Source organism: Lycorma delicatula, chromosome 7 (assembly GCF_047948215.1).
Source record: "Lycorma delicatula isolate Av1 chromosome 7, ASM4794821v1, whole genome shotgun sequence".
Classification (NCBI taxonomy): domain Eukaryota; kingdom Metazoa; phylum Arthropoda; class Insecta; order Hemiptera; family Fulgoridae; genus Lycorma; species Lycorma delicatula.
The window spans coordinates 9849530-9874316 of NC_134461.1; the positions used below are offsets into that span (position 1 = coordinate 9849530).

Here is a 24787-nt window from a genome sequence, read left to right on the forward strand (position 1 = left end):
TGATTTTTAACATTCTCCTATAGCACCACATTTCAAAAGCTTCTAATCTTTTCTTCTCAGATACTCCGATTGTCCAAGTTTCACTTCCATATAAAGCGACACTCCAAACATACACTTTCAAAAATCTTTTCCTGACATTTAAATTAATTTTTGATGTAAACAAATTATATTTCTTACTGAAGGCTCGTTTAGCTTGTGCTATTCGGCATTTTATATCGCTCCTGCTTCGTCCATCTTTAGTAATTTTACTTCCCAAATAACAAAATTCTTCTACCTCCATAATCTTTTCTCCTCCTATTTTCACATTCAGCGGTCCATCTTTGTTATTTCTACTACATTTCATTACTTTTGTTTTGTTCTTGTTTATTTTCATGCGATAGTTCTTGCGTAGGACTTCATCTATGCCGTTCATTGTTTCTTCTAAATCCTTTTTACTCTCGGCTAGAATTACTATATCATCAGCAAATCGTAGCATCTTTATCTTTTCACCTTGTACTGTTACTCCGAATCTAAATTGTTCTTTAACATCATTAACTGCTAGTTCCATGTAAAGATTAAAAAGTAACGGAGATAGGGAACATCCTTGTCGGACTCCCTTTCTTATTAGGGCTTCTTTCTTATGTTCTTCAATTGTTATTGTTGCTGTTTGGTTCCTGTACATGTTAGCAATTGTTCTTCTATCTCTGTATTTGAACCCTAATTTTTTTAAAATACTGAACATTTTATTCCAGTCTACGTTATCAAAAGCCTTTTCTAGGTCTATAAACGCCAAGTATGTTGGTTTGTTTTTCTTTAATCTTCCTTCTACTATTAATCTGATGCCTAAAATTGCTTCCCTTGTCCCTATACTTTTCCTGAAACCAAATTGGTCTTCTCCTAACACTTCTTCCACTCTCCTCTCAATTCTTCTGTATAAAATTCTAGTTAAGATTTTTGATGCATGACTAATTAAACTAATTGTTCTGTATTCTTCACATTTATCTGCCCCTGCTTTCTTTGGTATCATAACTATAACACTTTTTTTGAAGTCTGATGGAAATTCCCCATTTTCATAAATATTACACACCAGTTTGTATAATCTATCAATCGCTTCCTCACCTGCACTGCGCAGTAATTCTACAGGTATTCCGTCTATTCCAGGAGCCTTTCTGCCATTTAAATCTTTTAATGCTCTCTTAAATTCAGATCTCAGTATTGCTTCTCCCATTTCATCCTCTTCAACTTCCTCTTCTTCCTCTATAACACCATTTTCTAATTCATTTCCTCCATATAACTCTTCAATATATTCCACCCATCTATCGACTTTACCTTTCGTATTATATATTGGTGTACCATCTTTGTTTAACACATTATTAGATTTTAATTTATGTACCCCAAAATTTTCCTTAACTTTCCTGTATGCTCCATCTATTTTACCAATGTTCATTTCTCTTTCCACTTCTGAACACTTTTCTTTAATCCACTCTTCTTTCACCAGTTTGCACTTCCTGTTTATAGCATTTCTTAATTTCCGATAGTTCCTTTTACTTTCTTCATCACTAGCATTCTTATATTTTCTACGTTCATCCATCAGCTGCAATATATCGTCTGAAACCCAAGGTTTTCTACCGGTTCTCTTTATTCCGCCTAAGTTTGCTTCTGCTGATTTAAGAATTTCCTTTTTAACATTTTCCTATTCTTCTTCTACATTTTCTACCTTATCTTTTTTACTCAGACCTCTTGCGATGTCCTCCTCAAAAATCTTCTTTACCTCCTCTTCCTCAAGCTTCTCTAAATTCCACCGATTCATCTGACACCTTTTCTTCAGGTTTTTAAACCCCAATCTACATTTCATTATCACCAAATTATGGTCGCTATCAATGTCTGCTCCAGGGTAAGTTTTGCAGTCAACGAGTTGATTTCTAAATCTTTGCTTAACCATGATATAATCTATCTGATACCTTCCAGTATCGCCTGGCTTAAAACATATATAATTTTTTGAAAATTCCAAAATGGTGGTTATGTAACTTTTTTAATCATTAACCGCTCCAATTTTAATCATTAATAAGGGGTTATTATTAATTATTTTTAATTCAATTAGTGAAAAGAGTGAAAACAAGCACAATTATCAAATTGCATCATTTTTGTGATCCACTGTAACAATTTTAGTCATATCTCAGCTGTTTATCAAGCTATTTGAACAATTGAGGCGTCTTTACAATAAAAGGCTTAACATATTTTCTAATAAAACTAATATTTATGGAATTATTAATATTTAAAGATTCAAATGGCTGCCATTTTGGAATCTTCAAAAGGTAGAATTTTCAAACTTACTTATTTTGTAGATTTTGAGTATACATGGACATTGAATTTCATTAAAATATTTCAAAGCTTTCTAAAATGCAGGATATATTTTTTTTCATCCTAAGTTTTCTATTTTGTTTTTTTAATTTTCATTTGAAAGTAATCTGCTTATCAGAACAGATCATTCTGTATTATTATACCACAAAAAATAATACTAAGTAACATTATTGCATCCTCTTATGAATGATGAATTTCATAGTGAGTGTAAAATAATTAGTCATTGCTTCTAACCAGTGGCGGCTCTTATCTAAAATTAACGAGGGTGCTGCTCCAGAAAAGTTTTAGGCTTTGTTTTAAAATTGTGTAAATGGAAGCAAACATGTATAAAACGAAAATTTATTGAAAAACTTGATAAAACCCTAAAAGAACAAAATCAAACATTTTTTACTTACTTTAACCTAAATTGTTACAGTTCAAGATTGATCTACTCATTTAAAAATGAAATCCATTGTTGTTGTTTTAAAAAAAAGAATCAAATAGAATAGCTGGAAGCAGGATAATAATCTAATTCTACACTTTATCACATTCAAAAATATAGTACACAATTTTTAACACTTTATCATTTTTAACACACCCAGAGTAAAAAAAAAACTATCTTCCACCAGTACGCACGCCAGGGATGGCACTGCAGGAGTAACAGTGCTTTCTCTCCCTTACAGCCTCGCGCACAGCTATGTGCGCCTGTGCACAATAGCCAAACACCACACTGCTGGAACTATGAAGCGCACAGTTTCATACCAAGATTTTTGTATGTTTTACGTAAACTGGGGGATGGCTACTGACATTAAGCTCAAGGATTATATACTGTACAAATATAAAGAAAAAGGATCTTATTATATTAAATGTTATCAATAAAATCAAGTGGAAATAGGGGGTGCTACAGTTCCACAGTGCCTATACGTGAACCACCACTGCTTCTAACGATCTTGTCTGTTGCCTGAAGAGGATGGTTCCTGATGAGGTGCAAAGTGACTGGAATGCTACCATGAAAAATACACTTCACTCAATTAAGAACACTGTTTCACCATGGAGCTTCTCATGCAGAAATAACTGTCGAGAAGAGGTCATTATCTGCCATTTGTGAATAGGTTACATTAGACTCGCTCATGAATATCTGATGAAACAAATTGATGCACCAGTTTGTGCTCGCTATGACAGCTGACTGAGAACGATCACATTCTTGTGGATTGATCTGTTATGCAGCACTGCATCGCAAATTTAAACTGGGGCTAACATTCAAACTATTCTACGGATAATGAAATATTTTTGTTTTATGTTTTACGGTTTCTTAGGTCCACCTGTTTATACTCAATAATTTAAATTTCTGTAATGTGTATCAGCTATTCATACCAATTGCCATATAGCAATTTGAAATTTTAGTTTTCTAATTGAGACATAAAATGTGATCTCATCTCAAAATAAAAAAAAAATGTTTAAAAACATCCTTTTTTAAAGAGGATGTTAAAAAAACTGTGAATTTAAAAAGAGTAATTATTAGGGATATACACAGATTTGTGACAAGATGGCAAGTAGCTGCAGAATCCAACCAGACATTTCTGTAAGAGGATTTTGGAAAAGCTTACTCTGTTGTTAATGGACCAGTGGCTTTTATACTGTTGATGAGTATTAAGGTAAAGTAAGAGTTTTGTGTTTTTTTTCAGGATGCTATTTCTTAATAGCATCCCGAAATGTTTATTTTTATAAAGTATAAAGAAATAACAATATAAATATAAAGAAATATAAAAAACTAAGAAATATAAATATAATATTTATATTTTTTAATAGTGTTTTTTCAGGATGCTATTAGACTTAATTATTTACAGTTGTTTTTTTTTTTTTTTTAAATAATTTTGGTCTGTGGTTTCTTTTATTAAATTTCAATGTTAATTTGTTGTCTTTGCTTCACAACCTGTATGAGAAAGTTTTTCAACTATTTTGAGTCAACATAATTGTATGTTATGATTTGTAATATAATTTTTTTTTTTGTTAAAATTATGCAATTTAATTTGTTATAATTTATTTATCGTATATGAAAGAAGAATAAGTAAAGAAAATGTTTTAAAAAATTTAGTGGTGTCTTGTACAACTCATTAAATTTTAGTATGTTCATTTATTATTTTTTTGTTACAATTATTATTAATAATAATCATAACTGCATACTAACAGTTAGCACATACCTAATACTACTTAATAACCCACTTATTAAAAGACATAACACACATCACAAAGTTTAAAAAAATTTAATTAAATCATATGTACAATACAAGGTAAGATTTTGAACTCTGAATTCTTTATTTACAAACTAACTTTTTAAAATAGCAAATCAAAATATTAATAACTTTTTTTGGTGTGACTGTGAATCTTGTATGGTTACAGGTATAAAAAACTATAAAATTTGAAACTTAATATATTATTTTTAAAATTTTATTTATTTTGTTACATATTTACTTTGATTTTCTATATTATTATTTCCTGCATAAATATTTATTCGACAAAACTAATTCGAATTGGATCTGATGTAAAATTTTAGTTTTATTATTTAAAAAATATATTATTTCATATTTATCTGTAGAATTACAATCATTTATTTTTTGTTTCTTTTCTTATTTAATGATTATGCTAATTTTATGGAGTAGGATTTTATTGCAAATATTAAATATTTCTCATTTCTGAAGGTCTTGTGATATATTTCATTTCTCTTCTGTTTAATAATGGTATATTATTATTGTTGTTGTTTTTACTATTAAAATTATTATTAATTGGACACCCATTTAAACTGAAACGATCCACAAGTGGAATTATGTACATGCATGGAAAGTAAGAAGAGCAAAAAGAAGGAGCAAAACTCTGAAGATAAAGAGGCTGCAAAGGAGCAATAAAAACCTCCCAGAGGCAGCACCCAGAGCAGCAATAACAAGAAAAAGAGGAAGATTCTTAAAAAAGTGATCCTCATAAAAAAGATTGAGGGGAGAACTTATGCTGAAACCCTCAGTCAATCTGGAAGGAGGTGAAACTGGAAGAGAGTGAGGTGGAATAAGAAAGGCCAGAGCAGGAGACGTTCTAATTGAGTTTGGGAGCAGCACCAAAGACAATTGAACATTCAGTGTGTCCTAAAGGCTGTACTCAGAGAAGGTGTTGCCTGCAATCTGGAACCACAGGAGACCCTGGAGATCCGAGATCCGAGATTTGAACTGTGTGACAAAGAAGGGAGGATGTGGAAGCAGTACTAAGAAGAGATCTTGGAGATATAGGAAACTGAAGGGTTAGCATTACAAATACTAATGTCAGGAAGCAGAAGGTAGTCATTATAGAGATTGGCAAGAAGGCTGCTTTCAGATTACTCAGCCAGTCTATGAAAAAGATTGGCTGGGTGTACTGCCAGATTAGGTCTAGAGCACAATTCCCTCAGTGTTTCAGGTTCCATGGGTATGGGATCTGGCTTGTGGATTGTTGAACGCACTGATGTTGTCCTTGCTGCTGCTGGTGAGGTGGTGGTAGCTGGTTACTTCAACTTCAGGCTGTGGAGTGGGGTATGGAGCATAATGACTCAAGAGGGAAATACATTCTGGATGTGGCAGCACATACTGGACTCGCAGTCCTCAATTTAGGGAACATGATGACGTTCTCGGTCTTCAGATAGGATATCCAAAGACCATTCTCGTTATTTCACTCGTCTCATCAAAGAGCTGGTCACGCTCGTCAAAGACTGGAGAGTCCTGCACTGTCAGAGACCACCAATGCATCTCGTTTAGAGTCCTAGACGGTGCACGGGAGCGCCCAGAGGCTCCATGGCTGGTGAAAAAATAAAATTGATGAAAAGAGATTCACAGGAAAGATCTCCTCAGGGGCGGCAATCCCTGGGAACATAACCACCGGGAGGCCATTGGTGCTGAAGCCGTGGTTCCTTAGACCATGCGACTGATCGCTTCTGCATGTGTCGCCTCTATCCCCCACGGGAAGCCGAGGCACTGGAAGTGACCCGTTTACTGATGGACGCAGGAGATTATGGGGTTGCGCTGAGAATGTCTTATTAAGGGGTTTTAGAGAACTATTAAGTAAGAGATTGGTTGCGGCGATGAATCAGGAGTTGGTCTATCATCCTACCAGTACGGTTTTCAGCAGGGTCGGTCGACCCTGGATGCAGTTCGAGGTTGTTGAGGCAGTGCATCGGCGAGCAGAGGCCACAAATATTTTTCGCGCCATGTGGTCCTTCTCGTTTCGTTGGACGTGAAAAACGCGTTCAACTCTCACAATGGAACGACTTGCTTCGGGATATGGAGAATTCATTCTACGTGTTCTCGATACCTCCTCAGAATGGTGGATGCATACCTAAGGAACTGCGGTCTCATCTATAAGACAGCGGCTTTACATATTTTTGCTTAAAGAAGATTGTTTTATTTCCTTTTTTTTTATATATATGTGTATTCTTTTGTTCAGTAGATATTACAAATAATGTATTCATTGTAAATAATTTTCTATGCAGTAATATTAATATTTTTCCTGGAAGAAGAACTTTAAAGAAAAAAGCTTATTCCTCTGTTACTTATGTACATTTATTTAATATTAGCCTCAATATGTTTTTCTTTCTGCATTTAATTTATTATTTCTTACAGTTCAGTAAACTGTAAAAGTTAACATATAACTATTGATTTTATTTTTTTCCTTTATTAGAAAAATTAAAATAAATTAAAAATACAGAGATTCTTTAATAATATACCAATTTTATTGTATAAAATTTTCTTTCTTGAAAACGTTTTTTCTTAAAAAAAATTACATAGAAATAGATATAAGTTGTGGTTAATATAAAATAAAATTCAAATAATTTGTGAATCTAATTGAAGAATTTACTATTATTATTTTTTAGTTTGACAAAACAAGTATTTTTAAATAACAGATTACGCTCTGATAACAAAAGAATCCGGGTACATTTAATTTAAATTCTAGTGATTACACTAAATTCTCCATTAGCTAGATTGGATGTATATTCACCCTTAAATACAAAAACAGAAATATTCATGCACTTGACACAATAACAGAATAATCTTTTGAAAATCATCTTACAGAAACAAGACATCCCGTCATCTCTTCTCTTCTTTTTCTGTTTAGCCTCCGGAACCACTGTAATGTATTACTTCAGAGGATGACATCCATTCAAACATTTTAACATGTATATAATAACTAAGAATCAACATATTTGTACAATTTTACTGATCAATATATAAGATATTTTGGAAGTCATCTGATATCCAGAGCAGTTTTCTTGATATGGGTCCTGTAACTAGCTGTCACTTGTTCATATAATGAGAGTAAGTAACTTGTTACATGTAGATTCTCAAGCCAGGATATGTGAACTAAACAATAGAATGATGGCCTCCTCAGTTAGGAGTTACGGCTCCTATTGGGAAGCCATTATTGTTAAAATATAATTGGTATCAATTTTCTGGATAGAAAGGCTAGCTCTGACCATGTATATCACTCTGATACACATGTTTGAACAATATGAAATTATAAACGCACTAAAAATAAAACATGTAAAATAAACAAACAACATACATTGAATATATTAACTATATACTAAAGAGGTTTTCTAATCCCACTTTACAATAGATATCAATCAATAGATATCTACAATAGATATCTTGTAGGATTGAGTATCATTTACATGTCAATGAGATTAACATTCTTTGATAAGCAAAATTATACTTGGTTTTATGAAGAAAGCCTGGCGAGGGAAGTTTTTTCTTGGTGAGAATAGCTGTCATTTTTTTTGAACTGGCTTTTTTTAGTTGCATGTCATCATATATATATTTAAGCATGTATATATGTGTTTATTTTTGTTTATTCAAGTACAAGACTTGATATTGTCATTGTAGATTACAGTACAATCAAATATCATTAATTAATTGTGAGAGTAAAGTTATATTTCACTTCTTGACTTCCTAGTCAATTATAAAGAATCCTCATATGCATGTATAATCTATGAACTCAAGTACTTTGTTTTTTTGAATAGGTAATGTTGTTAGAATTAATTTAACATTTTTTAAAAATCTACTTTTCCAGAATATCCCATCATTTTTATTCCTTTCCACATTCCCTTTCCTTTGTCTTGTTCTCTTGATATCCCTTTATATTTAAGTAACTAAAATTATGAAGGTTTAGTCTGTCTGCTTTAATCAGTTAACCTATTCAATTTTGAATAAATAGTATAACAAATTAGTCATATATGCCAATTGATTTAACAGCTATGTATCAAAATTTTGCTGTTCTATTTCTTATCATTTTTATTTCATATTTAGATACATGGTAAAAATTAAAAAAAAAATTAAGTTTACTGATGAAAGTTAAGTTATTTTGATGAAGTTTAAAGCGGAGGTTTCAATTTTAAGGCAAAGGAGAACTGTTTCAATTTTAAACTGAATTATAGTTGCTGAACTGAATGGTGGAGAGCTAGCGCCTGCAGTTTTTATGAGATCCCAGTCAGGCTTAGTATTTTTCATATGCAACATAATTTTTATTCCACATTCCCATATAAGATGAATTAATAAACTAGTTTTTATGTTGCTTTTTCCAAACGAATCACATTTAGAATCATAAAATAAGATTTTTAGGTTACTCATCAGATGATAAATTTTCAAGTGCCAATTATATGATTTCGTTTGCAACATGGTCAAACCATATTGTTTCTCTCTGAAGCATCTTAGTCTATAACTAAATTTGCCATCATCATTCAAGATTAACATGCCTGTGTATGATATAGTATTGCTTCTTGAGATTATTTAAAAATGTTGGAATAAGTTTTTAGAATTCAAAAATTGGATGTCCAATATTTGTTTGGTGCCAATATATGTAACCTTATATATAGCCAATAGCCTTCCTCAAAAAAAAAAAAAAAAAATAATCCTATCTAAAAAAGGAAACTAACAATATTTACGTTCATGTATTAAATTAGACAATCAAATTATTTTGATGTTATATAGTATAAAACATTATACATACAAGAAAGGGTCTTATTTATCAGTTTCTATTTTTAATAAATTATTCAGAAATCTAACAAAATTTGTCAAGTAATTTTTTTTAAATTAAAATTTTCTTTTTATATGAACAATATTACTGAGTAGGTGAATTTTTAAATAATACTAATTACATAAATTTGAATTTTTCATATCAATATTTACTTACATCTACTTAAATTTGCATCCAAATATTTATTAATACCTTCAAAATTTTAATTTTTTCTCCAATGATTTTATTTATTTTCATTACATTGCTATGTCCATATTATTCTTATTTTTATATATTAATGTAGACAGAACTATTAATTATTTTGTATTTAATAATATTTTTTCTGATCAAACTTTCTGTATATCTTTCATCGATCCTTTCAGGAAACTGCTGGACTAAATTCTTTCTGTTATTCGTTAAATAGTACATCTAGTAATTACAAAAAATGATCTGCACGGGCAGTTATTTTATTTATTTATTTTTGTGTGTCATACACTAAAATTGATTACTCTTATATTGTCCATAAACTGTTCGTAAGTATTTTGATTCATAATTATCAATACATAAGTATTTTAAAATAAAGGTTCTATTATCCAACGTTTCTGAGACTATTCTCTTAAAATTAGCTTGGATGAGTTAGTATTTTTACCTTCAGAACAATTGTACTGATTTCCATGAAATAAATATCAGACAGTTTATTTCAATTTCACAAGTGATTGTGATTTAAACAAATATAAAAGATTGCTTGTACTTATTCATATTCAAACAAGCTCTTTAAAAACAATAAAAAAATAGTCATCACATCAATACTGTATTTTTACATTTAGTTTATATATAAACTAAACGTCTCTAATTGAAATTTCCTATTCAATTTAATTTTCTATACTTCTCAAATGATATGCAGCTTTAAATAAAGATACAAAGAAACATTTAGAGCTACAATATATAGTCAACAAGATACAATAGAGTCAACATTTTCCAATCATTTTATCGATAAAAGAATTTACTTGAACTTTGTCAAGTATGTAAATACAAAGAGATGTACAATAATAATGTGCTACATTTTATATATATATATATATATATATATATATATGTAATTCAAATCAAACTCATTTGTCAACTACATTCATAATTGATGTCTGCCTAACTTAAAAAAAAGGTGAACATTAAAATCAACTAAAATCATTCATTTTTAAATCGCTGCATCACTCACTGAAGATAGTTTCATGAGCAAATAAAAACATAATGATTTAAATTTTCAAAATGTTGTATTTATTAAATTTGGTATAGATAATTATTTAAAAAGTTAATTTTTTTTTTTTAAATATATCTATTGTATTAATGTACTGCAATGCTCATACAAACAATGATTAAAATATTTTTTTATTTATAAACATATCTGGGTGGTTGGTTGATGTAGACATTTAGAAAACAAAACTAAATATTTAAACAAATTTTGCTGCTTATTTCTTTGGAGGTTATTTTTTATTTTTTATAAAAAATTAATTTTGGTGTATTTATGTAATCTGGAAATTAACTGTTGATAATTACAGTTGTGTAAACCCATATCTTTAATTAGATATTGTCAGTAAATTGGTTTGGGATACACTGATTATTATACCATAATCTATATTACATTAATGGAACAATATCGTTTATTCGTCCTTGCCAGAATATTAACAGTAAATATCATGTTATAGTCTCTATTGTACTGTTATATATAATGTACGAAACAGTACGTTATTCTATCTCAGTACATATAAATATATGTGTGCAGCTTTGTCTGAGCATGACATCTCTCAAAGAGATCTCTTTGACAGGTAGAGGGGTATATAGATAGATAGATAGAGAGAGAGAAAGAGTATTTGAATCCTGGTGGTATCAATTTATGTGCTGGATTAATTTATTTTTGTTTATTCATAAAATCTATTACTCTATAAATAATTTTAAAATTATAAATTTATTTACAGATGACTAAAATAAATTTATTTGTTAATTAAAAATACTAAAATAATCTCAGTAAAGCGTTTTGGCTCTTAAATAATTGTAGAATGCATGACACCTATATGTAGAAGGTAGTATTTGATTATGTAGAATCTAAAAGAAATTAAATTTTAATAAAAATATAACTGAAATATATGAAAAGAAGACTTTACAAGAATCAAATAGCATCAATAAGTGTAGAAGATGAAAAAAGGTTAGCTTTGATTTACGATAAAGGAGATAAGGAGATAAAAGAATGTTTATCCAGTGCTTATAAACTTGTATATATAGAAGAAACAATACAGGAATTTAAGAATTCATATAAAAAAATAATAAATTTAAGAATTGAATAAATAAAAGAAGAAAAAGTTAATTTTAAGATTCACTGATGATTTTCTTCTTTTGGTAGAGATCAAAATTAGCTTACAAAAAATTCTGAATGACTTGAATTTATTGCTAGGAGAGATATTCAGCTTTAAAGAGGTTGTATAAGTATGATGGATGCCAAAAGCAGACTGGTACAACCAAACAGATCTTTCATGGCAATAAAAGTCTGATATTATTAAATATAATATCATGTAATATCATATAATATCATATTATGTTTAAAAATTAAATATATATTTTTAAAAATTTGTAAGGAGCAAAACATTTTGTGCTAGTGAAAGATGAAGAAAATAAAAGTGAAAAAAGAGGCTTTTTTAAAATCATGTTAATGAAGGAAGTTGAAAATTCAGTGGGTTGATAAAGTATAAAATCAAGGTATCTTAAGACAAATAAGAGGGATGGAGAAATGTGCAGTAGAATCTTATAAACAGATGAAGAAAATTGTTAGAAAGACATTCAAGTTTGGTTAATTTGATACTGGAAAGATGTTTGTATGGTAAATTTTATATAGGAAGATTGGAATTTGTAAAACAAATAAATGAGGTCCTAGGAAGTAGAGCAATATTTATTGCTCTACTTCAGGTAGAGCTTCTATTCAGGTTATAATATTAGCACAGAATTGGAAGGGATGTAGCATAGTATTAAGCAAGTCAAATGACTGATGACTCAAGAAAAAAAATGTTTGCATATCAATAGAAAAATTATTCTGTTCTTTTCGATTACTAATTCTTTACAAAAGGTCACAAAGCAGGTATTCAATCATATCAATATTTGGTTATCTACCTTGAAATAATCCGTTGCCCCTTCTTGTTCAACTCCATTTCCATCTACTTCTAGTATATTTTTTGAGTTGCTGTTAGCATTATTTCCTTTCATATTATCCACAATATTTACTCTTATTCATCCTGTCTTCTTTGGATTTTCCTTCTTGACACTGTTTTAATTAACCTTTATTCTCCTGAAAGTCCTAATAGTTTGCTTTCCTATTCTGGTTTCATTTAAGTTCTATTCTTCTTTACTATTTTTATTACTTCATTTTTCATCCATCTATCCATTCATAAATATTATAGATAACATCTCTCACGAGTCTGTTCGTTCGATTTTGGTGGATATTTTGGGCATGAGATGCGTCGCTGCACATCTTGTTCCAAAAGAGCTGAATTTTCTTCAAAAACAATACCGTGAGCCAGTCTCTTTAGACATGCTGAATGTCGCCAATTCTGATCCCACATTCATGGTACGCATCATAACTGTTGACGAGACATGGGTCTACGAGTTTGCCATATATACCATCGATCAACCACTGGAATCACCAGATTTGCCCCCATGTGACTTCTGTCTGTTCCCGAAGTTAAAATTGCCGCTTCCAGGCACCCATTTTGACTCGATTGAAGCCATAAAGCAAAATTCATGAAAGAAGCTGAAGGCCATACTGGTAAGCGCCTATAAAAAGTGTTTCAAAGGCTAGAAAAAATGGTGGCATATGTGTGTTACATCAAATGGGGCCTACTTTGAAGGCGATAAAATAAATATTGATGAATAAATAAAACTTGTGCATTTTATGACAATTACCAGTACAATCCCGTACTTTTTTCACAGTACCCAGTATTTTTTTGACAGTGGAGTACGTAATCAAATTAAAAAAAAATCATTATGGGTTTGTTGTATGCATATTACCATAAATGGCATGTAAAATATAAATTTGTATTTTAAAAAGTTAAAGGCTGTTACTAAAAAATAAAAATTCTTTGGTGTGCATAAAAAAAATGTTAGAAATTAATATAATTAATTCTAAGTAATCATCTGATTTATATTATCCTTTGAATAATATGTAAGCAGTTATTATAATGTAAAATATATCTCAATTATATTTCTTAATCGGGAGAAAAATAATCTAATTACACCTTCCTACAGGATTAGATATAACAAATTAATAATTTTCTAATTTTACAGAACAATTTTCAATAAACATTTATATTCATTTGTTTATTAGATCAATAATGAAAAATCGCATGAGCTCTCTAGTGCCAATCATGGACTCTTATAAAGATTTACCCTATTGTATTTTATATAATAATTCAGCACAGATAATTCCTGTCATTAAAAATAATTACAGATTTAATACAATCTGTTTGAAACATTAATCCTTAATACATCCCTTGATGAGTGAAATAATATAATATATAAAGTATTGTTTTACAATTGATAGGGGTACATAATTTATTGTCTTTTATTATTTATCTCATTATTTATCATGAATGAGACTAGAAAAAAACCCTGAGTTATAACCCTGTTATATAAGCTGCTTTCTTTGAATGTAATGCTACACAGTCTTGTACAAATTAATAAGAACAAGAATATATTTTCAAAAATAATTACATTTATTACATATAAAGAATGTTCAGTATTTATTGTGGTATTTTTTAATATGTCCTTCTTGCTTTTTAAAAGCCATTTCAATTCTTTTAAGCATTGAACCTATAAGTATTTTTTTTACATATTTCTTGATCGTGAAACCACACCTTTATCACAGGACAAATCATCTTCTCTTTGCTAATGCAGTCAATTTTTTTCAGTCTTTTCTTCATAACTACCCACAAATTTTCAATCGGGTTCAGGTCTGGTAAATTTCCAGGCCAGTCTAAACACTGAATTTCTTTTTTAGGTATGAAAACTTAACTTTTTTTGATGAGTGGCAGCGAGCCAAATCTTGTTGAAAAACAGTGTTTTTGACTCCAAGTAAATCTGCAAGTTTTTAAAGTTCTGGTAGATTTGGTTTTGGTTTGCTTGGCATTTCTCCTGCCACCACCCAATTTGGTCACCCTAGATCATAAGATTGAATGTCTGTGCCACAAAGAGCTACAGAGCCTTGAAACAGTTTAGCGACTAGTGTTCTAAATAGCTCCTTGAACTTACCTAACAGCGTGAGCAGACTAAGCGTGGTGCCATACACCACCGGCTTATGTGTCTCAAATGCTCACTTGTCGTATATTTACTAAAATGGGTAGGCGCATCCCGTCAATTACTAAAAATATATATGACATCCATAAATTAAAATTTACTTTGTCTAGACATTAATTTGCTGCCACGCCTAGGTCGCTGAATACCAGAAAGTACCTGTCCACCATATTAAAGTACTTGGAGCCTTAATTGGCTGTGGTTAGCCATATATTTTTAGGTTAGCTTATGACAGCAGTGTGGTAGGAGTTTTCCCTTAAGTAAACTACTGATGTCGGTTGAACATAGCACAACCCCATCAAGAAACTCCCACACGGTCCGACAGTGTGGCTCTCGCCACATTGACTCACCGCTTGTGAGTGGTCAGTTTCCCCTTGACTTCTAAGTTCCAGGGTGGCTCCCCCGAAGAGCAGGGCAGTCAAACATCAGGTGTTCATTTGACTGGACCTCCCCACAGACGCACAGGTCATCAGCTGCCAGGCGGAACCGAAACAGATATTGGTTCAAATTAATATGGTTGGTGAGCAGAGTTCACCAACCAAAGTTCTGGTAGAGCCCTAATTTCCAATAATAGTCTGTACATTTCACTTTCATCATCCCAGTGATGGGTATTAAAGTTTTAAGTCCGAAGTAGCTGAAGCACCCTCGAATTATCTTCTTTAAAGGATACTTTACAACTTGTTTTATGTGAACGAAAACCGCTTATGTTCAAATTGGACCGATTGTAATACTTTCCCTTCTATATCTATAGCGCTATCTAGACGGGAACGTAAATTAACTACACATCTCAGGAATGGTCGAACTGACAATGTACAAGACTACACTTCATTTACACTCATACATGTCATCCTCATTCGTCTTCTGAAGTATTATCTGAATGGTAGTTACGCAGTGAAGAAACCATTTATGTTTGTTGTGGTGGCTGTTGTGGGTTTCTGTAACAAAAGAAACAGAACACACACACGAAAAAAAAGGAATTTATATTTTGGGATGGCGGGATTAAAAGGAAAGGCGTTTCCCTCTCTATTTCGGTGATCCAACGACCAAGACCAAGTGGGCACGAATTGCTCCACACACACGTCTCTCACGTATTTGTAACAAAAGAAACAGAACACACACACGCGAGAAAAAAAACGCGCATTCCCGAAGCCAAACTCTATTAAGGACTGAATACAGTCCTTGAGAGATTATGCCTGGAGCAGGCGTGGCAAGACCATCATAATATCTGGCAGGACATCCCTCACTGTCATTTGTGACAGGAAATCCATGCCGGTACTCTCCTTCGGGGTAGCCGGTTTGGGTTTGCCGCTGGAGGTGCCTTTTGGTGGGGCGCGGGGCCTCAGGGGCCGCGGTTTTCTTAACTGCCTGCTTGGCCTTCCCAGCCGGAGCAGTCTTGGCCTTCCCCGCCGGAGCCGGCTTGGCCACAGCCTTCTTAGCAGGCTTTCGTTTTACCACCTTTTTGGTGGTTTGGTCTGAAGATAACTTACATATTATAGTCGAGTTAAATTTCCAATAATAATTTTCAGTGAAAGTTTGGTGTGGCAATTAACAAGCTCTTTCATACTAGAACAACGTGTAACGGCGAGAAATTATATATAATTTAAAAAAAATTAATTTCTTACACCGCTTGAAAATTTCTCATACGTGAAACGAATTAAAATTTACAACCATGATGGAGCACCATCACATTTAACGAATGAGATAAGACACATTAAAAGTTTACGGGAAGTAGAAGACCTGTAAATCGGCCACCTAGATTATCGTACATTACTCCCTCAGATTATTGTTAATAGCGATCAATGAAAAGCGAAGTAAATCCAAAAAGTAGAAGTGTGAGATGAACTGGCTACTGCCCTCATCAACGACCGCGAAGATATCATTAGATTAGCGACAGAAAATGTAAGGAAATGAGTGGAAAAGCGCATCGATGTCAATGGTGGAATTTTCGAATATTTATTTTAAATGAAAAAAAACTATAAATCACAACGAGTATCTTTTTAAAAGTAAATAAAAAGTATTTTATTTTTAATTTAGTGTACTGAAAACAACTGTTTATTATTTTTATAAATCCATAACATTTTTTTAAGGTTTTTTTATAATTTTTTCTTCATAAATCTTATTTCATCAATTTTCTCAAAATTAAATTCTCTAAAAAGATTTAATAATAAAATTAACGCTTTTATTAGTTTACAACAAAGTTATTGTAATTAAAACTTAAAAGCGAGATACTGAAGGTGATTGTGTGTTTTCATTTGTTCAAATACTACCGGCTTTCTTATTCTGAAAACACTGTTACTATTATACTATTGGATAGCGATGAATGTTCAATGTAAGATGAAATACTGAAAGGTGAATTTGTGTAGTCATTGGTATAAATATTATTGACTTCTGTATTCTGATAACACTCTTACTGAGTTATTAATGGAAGGCGATGAATATTCAGTGTGAAGAAAGATACTGAAAGGGGAAAGTGTGTTGTCATTTTTCAAATATTACCGGCTTTCTAATTCTCAAAACACTGTTACTACTTTACTATTGGATAACGATGATTGTTCAATTTAAATTGAGATTCTGAAAGGTGAACATGTGTTGTCATATGGTCAAATATTATCGTCTTTCCTATTCTGATAACTCTTACTAGGTTACTATGAGTGGTGATGAATGTTAACTGAAAGGTGATAGTGTGTAGTAATTGGTTGAAATATTATCAAATTCCGTATTCTGATAACACTCTTACTTACTCTTACTAATTCACTATTGGATGGCGATGAATGTTAAATATAAAGCGAGATACTGAAAGGTGAATGTGTGTTGTCACTGGTTTAAATATTAACGGCTTTCTTATTCTGATAACAATGTTAGTAAGTTATTATTGGATGGCGATTATTGTTAAATGTAATACGAGATACTGAAAGGTGAATAAGATCTGTCATATGTTTAAATATTACCAGCTTTCCTATTCTGATAACACTGTTACTAAGGTAATGTTTGGTGGCATTGAATGTTAAATGTAAAGCGAGATACTAAAGGGTGAATGTGTATTGTGATTTGTTTAAATAATTTCGGCTTTCCTATTCTGATAATACTGTTAATAAAGTAATGTTGGATGGCGTTGAATGTTAAATATAAAACGAGATACTGGCAGCTGAATATGTTTTCATTCGTTGAAATATTATCGGCTTTCCTATTCTGATAACATTTTTACTGAAATAATCTTACAGGTCGTTAATTGTTGCAGGTTGTCATATTGAATGGTGAATTTTTTTTGTCATTTGTTAAATATATCGGTTTACTATTCTGATAACACATTTTGTAAAGTAATTTTAAAGACCGTTGAATGTTAAATGTAGGGCAAGATATTTAATGGGAAATGTTTGTTGTCATTGTTTTAAATTTTATCACCTTTCCTATCTGATGATACTGTTAATGAAGAAATGTTAGAGGGCTTTGGATGTTACCTGTAGGGTGGGATATACAACGATGAATGTGTGGTCATCGGTTTAAATATTAATCCGTCTTACACAACTCAGCTAAATGACCTGTCTTACCGTAGTTGAAGGTCAGTGCTGTCTTGGCTCACTACGCCTTCCAACGATGTGATAAGTGCTCAAACGCACATAACCCCCGGCCTCCTGGTGACAGTTATTCACAACCTGCAAGTTACCTAGGCGACTATAAATTGTGGAGTTATAGTCGACGCATTTGTATGTGACGATCGCATGACCAGTCCCTTGAAGGCCTGTCTTTTTGACAAATAAAATAGTTTATTAAGGAGATGTCAATCAATTATTTTGATTATATATACAAAGTTTTTTATCTTAACACAAAGGTCAAAAAGGTTTTTTGTTTCACGTAAAATTTATTAAAACCAATTATGTGCAGTTTTGATATACCACCTTTTGTCTTCTCTGACGTAAAAATTGAAATCCTCTCGCTGTAGACTAACGTGTTTTCTGAATGAACTTGTTTTAGTGTCTGCGGAGATTAAAACAAACGGTAGTCGGTCAAGTACCAAGTCAGGTCTCGTATATAGTGGTGCATCAAAACTTACAGTTAAGCTTTCTCAATTTTTGATGGGTCACTAATGATGTGTTGGGTTCAGTGTTGATAAAAGCTGTTACCTTTCCTATCGACCAATTCTGCTCACTATTTTTAGCTTAAAATTTCCATTTTTTGACAGCAAAGATTAAATCGGTTGTTTGACTTGATGACAGCAGCTCGTAGTCCTTTTTGATCCACCATACATAAAACATTACTTTTCCACAGTTTGTGCAGCTTCCCCTTGCTTAAACTACAATCTCTTCCGTAAGGCCCATTTTTTATACAACTGCCCAAAAAGGAGTGTAATGAATTTAGGGTGTACGTATGTATGTTTATTCCACCATAGCGGCTGAATGGCTGAACCGATTTATTATCCTTTATTAGTAATTTATCTTATATTAAAGGGCAATGTTTGTCAGCGACGTTTTTTTTGGCAGTCAAGTTTTTTTTATTTTTAATATTTTTTCTCTTGTTCATCACCTGAGCTATTTCAAAAACGGTTTGATTTCATTTTGTTTTAATAACAATTTGTATTAACCAATTACGTGCCATTTTGATATATCATCTTTTGTCATCTCTGACGTAAAAATTGAAATCCTCTCGCTGTAGACTAAAGTGCTTTCTGAATGAACATGTTTTAGTGTCTGCAGAGATTAAAACAAACAGTAGTCAGACAGTACTAAGTCAGGTCTCGTATATACTGGTGCATCAGAGATGGAAATTTGATATATTTAAATTTTCATTGTTAAATCATGTGACTCAAACATTGAGTTTTTACATACATCAATGAACGGTTAAGTAAAAAAAAAAATATTTTACATTAACTTATTTTTTTAAATCAAAATAATAAACATTCTTAATTTTAATAAAAATATTTTTTTTTAGAAGAAGGTATAATGATAATAAAATTGTGTTTAATTTTATAAACAATTTATTAAAAGAATTTTTTTTTTTTATACAATTATATTTTAATATAATAAATAATTTAAAAAAACAAAAAAAAAATTATGTATATATATTTAATAAAAATGTATTTTTAATTATTTTTCAATGAAAAATTACTAAAAATATATATATATATATACGGTAATCTGTTAATTAATTTAACAAATGTAAATTCATAGTTGTAAATTTTTAAAAATTAAGTTTGTGAAAAAGTTTTTATTTTTACTTTTACGACATATAAAGAAATAAATATCAATTTTTACATAACATAGTTCATTAATTACAGAAGCAAAGTTTAATTTTTAATAACTTATAAATAAACATAGAAATCTACATACTATCATACATAATAGCTGTATATATCTGTATTGCTTATGAAAAATGATCAGAGTGAGAAAAAAGGCAGAGTAGCAGCAGCCACAACATATTTCATATGCTTTATTGTAAACATTTAAAAACAAAAATAAAGAACTGTATTTAAAAAAAAGGTGTAATAACAAACAAAAATGTATATGTTAAAAGTACAATCCACATTATATAATCGTTAACATGTAAGAAATAATAATAATAAAAAATTTGTCCTAGGTAAACATATCCCAGTGTGTGAAGTGTGTGCTTAAGAAAAATTAAAGTTATTTTTAATACTCTGAAATCTTAGCTCAAATAAAAATAAACATACAGGATCACCGAATAAAAATACATGAAACGATAAAGCCTAGCTCCAAAGTAGTTTTGAATAACCTAACTACACCAAAATATAACTCACAATAAGCTATTTAATTCTATAATAAAATACAGTTCATATATTCAATTTTTACAGCTTTTTGGATTTATTTATTACTTTATTTATCTAAAAAAAAAATTCACGAACTTAGATCATCATGATAGATAAGAGAACAAGAATTGTTTTATTTGATTTTTTATTTACTACTTAATGAACATCTTAATTTTACTTCAAATTAATATACTAAAAAAATAAAAATTATTTTATATCAATTCAGGTGAGGAATAGTTAAAATTGTTCAAGAAAGATTAGAAGAATTACTTAAATTTAATCTTAAAATATTTATGACATACTGCACGTGTTCTATGCATTTATAAATAATTAATAATACATTGCGGTTGATACCTTTTATGTTTATATCAATATTTAGAAAATACCAAATAAAAGAGAAACGGCTTCTAGTTATTTACATAACTATATTATCTCTATTTACATGTCACATCCTTTAACAAAATTAAACTGAATTGAACCTATTACAAAATAGAATACCATAAGAAACATAAACTTTTAACACAAAAAAAGTAGTAGAAAATATCTTACACACAATAGCATTTATGTATGACATTTAATAAAACAATGGTTATCTCGTTATTTATATAATTACAACATAATTATATATTTAATTACGCAGGTCAAATTTTTGCCATCACTGTAGTCTACATATTTATTTATATGACAATTATACTTTTAAAATGAAATGAGTCTATGACTGAAATTTGTATTATTTTTTTTTTAACTTCCATATGATCCTTTTTGAAATTAAAAAATTCCAATTTATGAGTTTTAATTAAACGAGTAACATTTCAAATCAGTCGTTTCAAAGTTATTTTTCAAACTTACCGTTTCGGAGCTGTAGCTTGTGAAAGTGTGAAAATGTTACTATTAAGATTCTTGACCTGTGAATTGGGCAAGTGTTCAAAACCGGTCTAGTCGTTGAACAATGCCGATCTCCCCGGCTACAGTAACAATAGTACTGCTGCGTTGTCATTGTAGCACTCTATAACTCTGGAATGCTAAGTCGTACAAGAAAATTGTTTGAATAAAAGTTGTCTGTTTTTTGAGATTGACTTTTCCAAATGCAATACAGACGAAAAACAATTTTTTCCGGTGAAAAAAACAAAAAAACACGTTTTTTTACAACTTCAGCGCCATCTAGTATTTCAATTTTACAATTACAGTTTACATTATGAAATTATTTTAAAACAAACAAAGAAATCAGAAAATCTCTTTGAATTCATTTAACATAATTTATTCATGTATATTGTACAATAAGGATATTGTTATGTGGTATTTGCTGTAAAAAATCTTTAAAAATTAGTTTTTGTCCTGTTGGAGATAATTGTAAAAAAATAAAACGGAATTACCTAGCTTGGTTAGAAGTCAGTGTTAAAATACTTGTATTTTTATTAATAAAATTTATAGACATAATCACAGAGTTAGATATCGATTTAAAAAAGGAGAAAATATGCACAAAAAAGAAATTAAAGTAAAAACTAATTGGTTTTTTTCTGAACTAGGAATAAAATTAATAAAAAAAAAAAAAAAATTAAGAAAAATGACTATATTTGTATAAATACTGAATTTTCAACATTATTACATATTAAAAAATATTTAAACTCAATATAAAAAAAAACATATATCACCGATTAAATACAGATTTATTTTATTCATTTGGAATATTTTATCTTTCTACTACCAGAATCTCATTTTTAGATTATTTAACAGATAGACTACCAATAACACATTTGAATAAAGGTGGGCCATGTGAACCAAACACGAGTCACAGTTCAAGATTTACTTCCAACCCTTATGCTACATTACTGCATCGCATAACAATCCATTACAAAATATATTTCAAAATTATAATATCACAGTATATAGTAGTTTATTTACCCTGCTTTCTCCCCCGAGTGAATCATGTTAATTCTTAAATATTAATAGATATATAAGATAGAAGACTAAGGAGTAAAACAATTTTTGTTCTTTAAAAGAAAAAGTAAATTTAATGAGCTGTCATTAAAATTTTGATGATAAACAGAAACCATATTTTATTTTAAAAATTTTATTTCAATTACATTATGATTTTACAAGAAAATAGTTTCTTATTAGAAATCATTCAATTTACTGTAAAATCTAAAAAACAACTTCCTTTCCATGTTCGATAAATATTTGAACAACAAGACTTATCAAAAGCAGTCAAAGGCTCATTTCGGCAGAATCAACAGCATTTACTGACACATTGTCATCAGGCTCATCTACATACATCAGGCAGAATATTGAACCTGTATTTAAAGTTTTAGAAGATTATGCTCATCGAGGGCTGTATTTTATTACTAGTTACTGCGATTTTAAAATGTTACAACAAAATTATTTAAATGTTCTTCAAAGATGAACCGAACAATTATCCAATTATAATTAAAATATTCAAATGCGATAGCCCGAATGGAAACGTTCACAGATATTATATGGCAGTAATTTTTTTTTATATAATAATATTACAATTTTATAAACTAATACATCTAAATCATAAATAACACTTATTTTTTTACATTCTATAACAGAGAATTTCATAAATACTGTTCTTATCATCTATTATCCACAACTTAAAATTTCCCACATCGTAGATTTCTACATATGCATACACACGTATTAAAAAAAATTATAAATATAACTTGGGTTGGATTGTATTTATTTAATCCAGAATTTTCACACACTACTACAATTAATATTAAGAACTTAATTAAACAAAATATTATGTTAAGTGGATTTTATCCACTATTTTTTTTTTAACCATCTTGCAAATTCTATACTAAATTTAATCTTATGCATCTAATTTTAAACATAATTTTATAATACAACTTAGATTGTAAAAAAAATCAATAATTTTACATTATGCAGATGTAAATTTAAAAATTTTATAAATCAATCCGATTTTTTTCTACTGAACAGAATTACATAATCAACAGTAATCGAATTTGACCTGGCACCATCAAATTCAAATAAACAAGTTTATAATGCAGGCCTACCTATTATTAATTCAAACTGGCTCAGCCTGAACAACATTTTTTTATTTTTTTTTTTAAAGTACATAATTTGTTTTTCCATGTGTGTTTTTTTTTACCTATTTACTACAATTTTTTTTCTTCTAGTAGTTGTCATTCTATAAATAGTCAATAATTAATAATTAATTAAGAGAAATTGTACATCTATTATTTCATTATTTTTTTCTAATATATATATACTTTACATGCATATGTATACACACCTTACTAAACAAAACACTTTGTCAATATATTATTAATTGGCCTCCTGTGCCGAAAACGACAATCTTCACTTTCATATCGATATATTTCTGATTACGTTATAAACTGGATTATGGTGTTTATAATGATGATGATGACAAAGAAGATGTTAATAATGATAGCAGCGATAAATAACGGCAATGAAGATGAATACAGCGGTTGGTACGATGATGCTGCTGGAACCACGTAGACACAGGTATTACTTACATCTGTAAAAAAAAAACATTGATAAAAGAAAAATGTAAACAATAACAATCATTGTTCAATGCAACAAACGGTTATTCCAAAATTAAACTATTAAACTTCTATAATTACACCACTTAAATTTCAATGTAACAAAATGGTCATTGCAGAAGAAAGACTGTTTTCTCTCATAAAACCATAAATTAATAAACAAGGGTTCAATGATTAAAGAAATGAATGACTGTAGAAAGATAATTATTTATTCAATAACAATGGAACTAATAATACTTTTCAACATAATCCCCAGCGACACTTAAGTATTTGTCGCATATTTTTTGTCAGCTTTGTTATTCCAGTAGTAAAAAATTCTTCACCTCATTGTCTAAGACATTTCTGTACTGCAATCTTGACCGGCGTATTGTCATAAACTCGGTGTCATATAAAAACTCTTTGAAAGGACCAACCAAACAAAAGTTTATCGGTGCAAGTTTAGAATGTAAGGCCGATGTGGTAACACATCCCACCCTGACTTTTGAATAGTTTTGAGCTGTATGGGAACAAGCATTTCATGCACAATAATAAGGCATTTTGAAAGAAAACCAGGATGTTTACTTCTATTTCGCTTTATATTTTAGATTATCACAAAAGTACTTGCTGCTGATTGTACATTGTTCTTCCAAATAATTGCAATAATTTTGGACTTTAGCAGCTTTTACTGTGAGCAGAGGACAGTGGCCTCCTTGTTCCCCAAATTTGTCTAGCTGCAATTTTTTCCTTTAGGTTATTTAAAGGATTGAAGTTTATAAATCAAACTTCTCCACTATCGATAACTGAGTGTGAAAATTCACAATAAGAG

The 24787-nt window shown here is 30.2% G+C and overlaps 1 protein-coding gene across 2 annotated transcripts in view; it reads right to left on the bottom strand.

Annotated features, from left to right (window-relative positions):
- Positions 1-21982: 21982 nt before the first annotated feature.
- LOC142327727 (tripeptidyl-peptidase 2-like) overlaps positions 21983-24787 on the bottom strand; it is a 147632-nt gene continuing 144827 nt past the window's right edge. The window contains exon 7 of one of the 2 annotated variants that reach the window (XM_075371013.1): positions 21983-23957. The gene's annotated coding sequence lies outside the window, so the exon portion shown is untranslated. The remainder of the gene's footprint in view (positions 23958-24787) is intronic. The other variant, XM_075371014.1, reaches the window with a different exon arrangement.